Raw genomic sequence first — 6,237 nt, 5'->3', positions numbered from 1 at the left:
AAAGTGATGGACAAACTGAAGCATTTTAGTATTTCTTAATTTCAGAGTTCAACAAAGCAATACTGACAGTTGCATTACAAGAAGCTTTTTGCCACTCTGTAAGATATGTGTTAGAAGTAAGCAAAAGAAAAAAAAAGGAGCAAGCAGAGTTTGAAATTCAGGTTATATTTTTATTAAAAAAAAAAAAAAGAAAAAAGAAGCCCATTGTTTTAAAAAGTTTGGCAACTACTGATCTGTTTTAACAGTGTTGGAAGTATGCCTGTCTAAAACACTGTCAATTTAGGTAACGTTCTTCCTATGATTACAGAAATGGTATTTTTGGATATCTTGGTCTGTAGACTGTTCAGAGTATAAAATACCAAACAGCAGACTTATAGACTCAAAAGAAAAGCTTGCTATTCACTGGACTAGTTTATCTCTAGGTGAAGGGAGAAAGTGGGAAATGCATGGAAAGGAAATCAGAGAGTATGGAAAATGCGAAAAGATTCCAGAGCTCATCTAATTCACTCCTCCTTATTTTACAAATGCAGAAATTATGCTCAGGCAGCACTAAAATTGGTGAGGATACAGGAGCTTGGAGCAACAGTGAGAATTTTTACCACATGTTGGAGAGCCATATGCTAACATCTGCTAGAGCCGAGGTTGGGCTGATCTAAAACCCAGCAGTTTCATTCCTAGGTATAGTTGCTACAGAAAACTGGCCACATATACAACATGAGATCTGTTGAAGAATGTTTATAAGAGTATAAAATGGGAAACAACTCAAATGTTCATCAGGAGGAGGCTAGTTACATAACATGGAATCCAGTCATATGGAATACGATAAAATGTTTGAATAGTAACAGATAACACCTCGTGTTTAGTTTGTGCCAGGCACTGTTCAAGGACATTCTAGATGTATTTCATCTTCATGATAACTTATAAGATAGATTCTACTATGTTTTCTGTTTAAAAGATGAGAAAAGGGAGGCATAGCAGGTTTAAGTAATTTGCCCAAGGCTCACGGGAAGGAAGTGGTACAACTCTTATTTGAACCCAGACAGTGAGGCGGGGCGCCTGCTCTTAACCCTCCCATTCCTGCTGACTTTTGAATGTACACATCATATCATCTGTACAGAATTTACGAACATACCACACAATCCTGAGCAGTGTTTATGGATCTGTACCTCTGATGTAACAGTTTGATAACAGGCATGGGAATGACAGCAGAAGTCAGAACAGTGCTTACACTTGTGGAGCTGGAGAGAATGGGGATGCGAAGAGAATGAGACAGTCAGAGGACTTCAACCGTCTTTGCTGTTTCATATTTTTAAAAACAATTAGAAGGAAATAAGTCCAAATGTTAAGATCTGACAAAGCTAGGTACAAATATATGTATTCTCTCCATAATTTTGGTATATATGAACTATTTCAAATGAAGGAGAAAAGAGGAGTAAAGGAGGTAAGTATAAACCCACACGGCAAGTTTAGCAACAAAGCCTGGACTCTTGACCCTTGGCTCAGTGTTTACTTCACTAAGAGGTTGTCCTTGATTGCTTTCTACACAGACCGAGTTGAGTGCTTTATGGGGTTCTACTTGGTGATAACATGTCTGCTCTCTGTATGTTTTCACTTTAAACTAGTCAGACTGCGTATTGAGTAAATTCGAGACAATACTTTCCAGAATTACACTTCATGTCTGGCTCTTGGTTTCCTGATGAGTTAGAGGTGAAAGAATGCATTTTTCACCAATGCATTCCTTGGGGGTTCTGAAAATAGCAATTTACCACAAAATTACTCACTAGCCTGACAATGTTGGCCCTTAAAAAGAGTTGATATTGGGTTTCCTGTCAGATCGCCAATTTCTCCTCTTTTTAGTTAGGTTCACTTTTGTTCTATCTGCGTTGAGCTTTAGCCAGCTGGACTTAGTCCAAGAAGCTACTTGAGTTAGTTCTTCAGATATCCATGAGCCTGTTTCCGGGGTTTGTCACAAAGATTCACGATGCCCAGGAGCACAGTATTATGGCGGCACCAAAATCCGTGGCTTTCCATGATATCCTTCAGTGGCCTCATTGCTTATTCTCGGCAGAAAGAGTGACCAATGAGACACCCAGGGCACGAGGGCTGAACATTTGCCTACCATTAGTAGGGGGCTCTAGAACAGCAACACAATTTTTTTGACTCATTTTTGAATGTAATAAGTCACTCCCCCTAGTTCCATTGTTTGCAAAAAAAAATACTGATAATAAATAGATCTACATTATGGTATTTCCACTGCTCCATTCACATATAATTTCAAAATGCCCCCAAAGCACAAAATATATAAAGTTACCAAAAAGGCATGCCACAATAAAGTAACATGAAATATTCTTTAATTATATTTCTTTTATTTTTATGTCTGAAATAATTAGGCATTTGAAACTCATTGATTAAAGAGAGATAAGACCCTTTGGTGACAGAAAAATGAGAGTTGTTTTTTACTGAGTTGAAATATGGCTATCTCCTCTCTTGTTGGAAATTCTTGATTAAAATGTTGGTATGAGATCTCTTGGTTTACCACCACGGACCTAGTTTCATTTCAATGTTTTACCTGAAGAGGGAGCCTGCTCTCCTGGCCTCCACGCCAAACCAGAAAGCCTATGCTTTGCAGCTCAGAGAGGATGATAAAAAATAAATCACAAAGGATCTAAAAATATATAATATAGCTTAACCATATTTCAAACACTTATCTGCAATCAAATATAGAATGCTAAAGGTACTGACAATGTGGATTGAGTGTTTGGTCCCTGAGCCCAGTTAAGATAGCTGTCTTCGGATTATGTGATCTTTGAGAACAGGAAGCCATAACTAAATCATCTATTTGAGCTGTACATGGATTTGTGGACAAAAGGAAATGAGTAAATATCGGTTATTTGAACTTTCAAAAATTTATCATAACAATGATGATTATTAATTAAATTATAGATGCCATTGAGAACAAGATCACACAATAAATGGTAAGGATAAATAGATTCTCTACATACTGATCCTGATGGGACCACTTATACCAACACAGTTAAACATGGGCTTAAAACCAATGGATGAGCTTCAGCAGAGATAAATTCCACTGGGGTACACTGGAGTAAAATAAGTCAAATGATAATTTTTAAATAATTGGCTTTAAGCAATCAAATACAGTAAAGGCCTACATAAGGAGTTTTGTAGCCTGTAATGTTCCGGGGAGGAATTACCCAAAAAAAATCACAAAAAGGCTGGGTTTCTTCAGGAAGTTTTAAAAAGCATCATTTTCTTGCTTTTGTAGAAAATCACGAGGCATCTGAACTTAGAAAATTGTATGCACTTCTGTTGAGTGTTGTGAGACCTTAAAGCTCATCGAGTCCGGAAGCCAAGTGCAAGATAAACAGCGTGATCCAGTAGCCTCTGACTTTGCTTTACCGACTGGACTTTGCTGAGTGTTCGCTGCCTTTGTCAGTCACACAGCAGAGAACGTGGTACCGGATCTCCAGGAAGGCTATTCTCACTGGGGAGCCAATGATTCTTAGAAGTGGATTATTAAGCAGAATTTTGAGGAAAAGAAAAAAAAATATTTCTGAGCAGAGAAGGGCCAGGTACAACAATGAGAGTAACTGTTTCTAGGCCAGTCTGTTCAACGTTCCCTGATTATGACCCGTAATAAATGGCCCATAGAAAATGCGTTTTGATTGCGACCCAGGAAACACAGAGCTGTCACAAACCTTTCAGAAAAGAGTACTTCCCTTTCAAACATGCGCTGTGCTTGAGGACTTCTATCTATCCTATTTTAGTTCTTTTGTAAAATGCTTATTGCAAATTACTAAATTGATTTCATGATTAATTAATGGGCCCTTACTGGCAATTTGGGTGGGGAGGGGGAAAGCACTCTTCCAGAGAAGGATAAGTAGGATTGCCTGGAAGAGGAATTCACTTTAAACTAGGCAGAGGTGAGGAAAATCATGTGAGGGAAAAATGCACATCAGTGGAGGTTCTGGAAGCCTCTTCATATAAAACAGTAAGACAATAACTTCTCACAGTGCCGTCACGAGGAATGAAACACAGTTTATTTAGGGTGGTTGCATATTATTTCTTGAGACCATAACGTACGGATGAATTACCTTGTTGCCAGATGGTTTCATCATTTTTTTTTAAAGTGATATCTGAATGTCAACCTCATTTGCAGGAACTTCTAGTTTTTAGATTTTCTTTCAACACATTCAGAGAAACAGTAAGTCCTTTCCTAGAACAGAGATAAATGGCAAGGATGTTTTGCAAGGTGCGTCGAATCTACTCAGAACTAGGATTTCTCAGATTTTATTTTTCTCTTCAAGAGAACACAGTGGTTGTGGAAATGAATTCTCCTACTAACTTTGGGAGCATTGGGCACTGTTTGGCACACTGTCACTCTATATTACGAACTAACATGTTTCTAGTGTCATAGTTTTGATGCAAACCTTGGAAAAATAAATGCAACAGAATAATCCAGTAACAAGCTTGGAAAGGATCTTCAGATGTCAAGTTAACTATTGCCGAGTGTACCTGAGTAATAGCTAACAGAATAATAACTAAGCACTTTCAAGTCCTCAAGGAATTAAAAATTTATCACCTCTTTTAAGCTGATGATTCGATTCTCTGACAACTATCTCATTACCTTTGGAATGTTTTTCAAATTCTTTTGATGAGTTTTGATTACACTTCTATATAAAATTTATTGAAATCGAATTATCAACTTTCCTCCACAAAACTGGACTGTTTGTGTATTGTAGGAGTTTAGAAGGAGGTTCAGCAGCAAGGAGAAGATAACCATGGCTTAGAAGAATTCAGGAATTGTGGTTTAAACATGATAGATCCATATTTACTTCTCTTGCTCAAGTCCAGATGCAGGCAGAACAGGGTTGTCATGACATTTTCCAAAGAAACATCTCCTCACTGGATGTTTCAACACATCTGCCTTTCATTCCCTAGATCTCCTCTCCCAAGATCACCTCGCGTTCTGAAATGGCTAATTCGCCTTCTGCTGTCCCGTTTACACATTAGGCAACAGGAAAGAGGAAGATAGGAAGAAGGGCATTGTGATTTCCTTCAGGATGCTTTCCACTTCCACTTACATCTCATTGACAAAAACTTCATTGTGTGGTTACACCTAAGAGCGAGAGAGGCTGAAACAACATAATTTCTACTATGAGACATATCATATATGTGATATATCCCATATATAAAGTACATGTAAAATAATAATATAATATATATTGTCTATAATACAAAATCATATAAATATAAAACATATATATTAGTATATAATATACATTATATATGAGATAACTTTAAAGTCTAGCAGAAATGCCTATCTTCTTCCTTTAGCAATAGAACCCCTGAATTTATATATAGCCTATGTATGGGATACCTGCCCAGATAAATCCTTTGTTTCTTGAGACCATTATAAACGAATGACCTGTCCTGCACCCAGCACTATCTTTTTTATTTTTAAGGTGATATCTGAATGTCAACTCTACTTTCAGGGGTTTCTCTCCAGGTTTTAGACAATCTCCTTTCAACGGATTCAGAGAAATAGCAGATCTTTCACTAGATCACAGATAAACAGCAAGAACATTTTCCAAGGTGTTTGGAGTTTGTTCAGAACTAGGATGTCTGCTAGACTTGAACTGTGGGCTGAGAGAAGGAAAAAAAAAATCTCTTGGTTCTTGAGTGCTCCCCAAGGCTATAGCAGTCCCTCAGAGGACACAGCCAAGTTGAACCCTGGGAGGACTCCCAGACCTGGAGTCCCTAGCCTCCAAAAGAGCGTCATGCCCCAAACAGTGCACTGGCCCCACAGTACACCTTAGGGTCTTACCACTCACTCCAGCATCAGGCACGGGAGCAAGCCTGAAGAACGTCTGAGGTAAGTCTGTTACAATGGACAAACACTCCAGATTCCTGTCTGAGAAATGCCATCTTCCACCTGTGCACAGGTCCCTAGACCCTCTCTTATACTCAACAACTTTGCTGTTACAATGGTCTCCCCCTTCCCTTGCCCCCCCAGTGTGCTTTATCACCCCTCGCCATTTATGGATTCTCCCCTTCAATGTGCAATGGCTCCAATCTTAAAAGAACATCTACCTGACGCCTGACCCTGTACCTGCTTCGGGACGACACCACATTCTGCTCTCCTTTACTGCAAAACTCTTCTCTAGGACTGTCTTCACAGATCCTCTTTCTCTGTTCTTCCTTGAACCTGACACAGTGAAG

This window comes from Ursus arctos, unplaced genomic scaffold (assembly GCF_023065955.2).
Source record: "Ursus arctos isolate Adak ecotype North America unplaced genomic scaffold, UrsArc2.0 scaffold_9, whole genome shotgun sequence".
NCBI lineage: Eukaryota > Metazoa > Chordata > Mammalia > Carnivora > Ursidae > Ursus > Ursus arctos.
The sequence above is the reverse complement of the archived record's forward strand: the minus strand, read 5'-3'. Positions refer to the sequence as shown.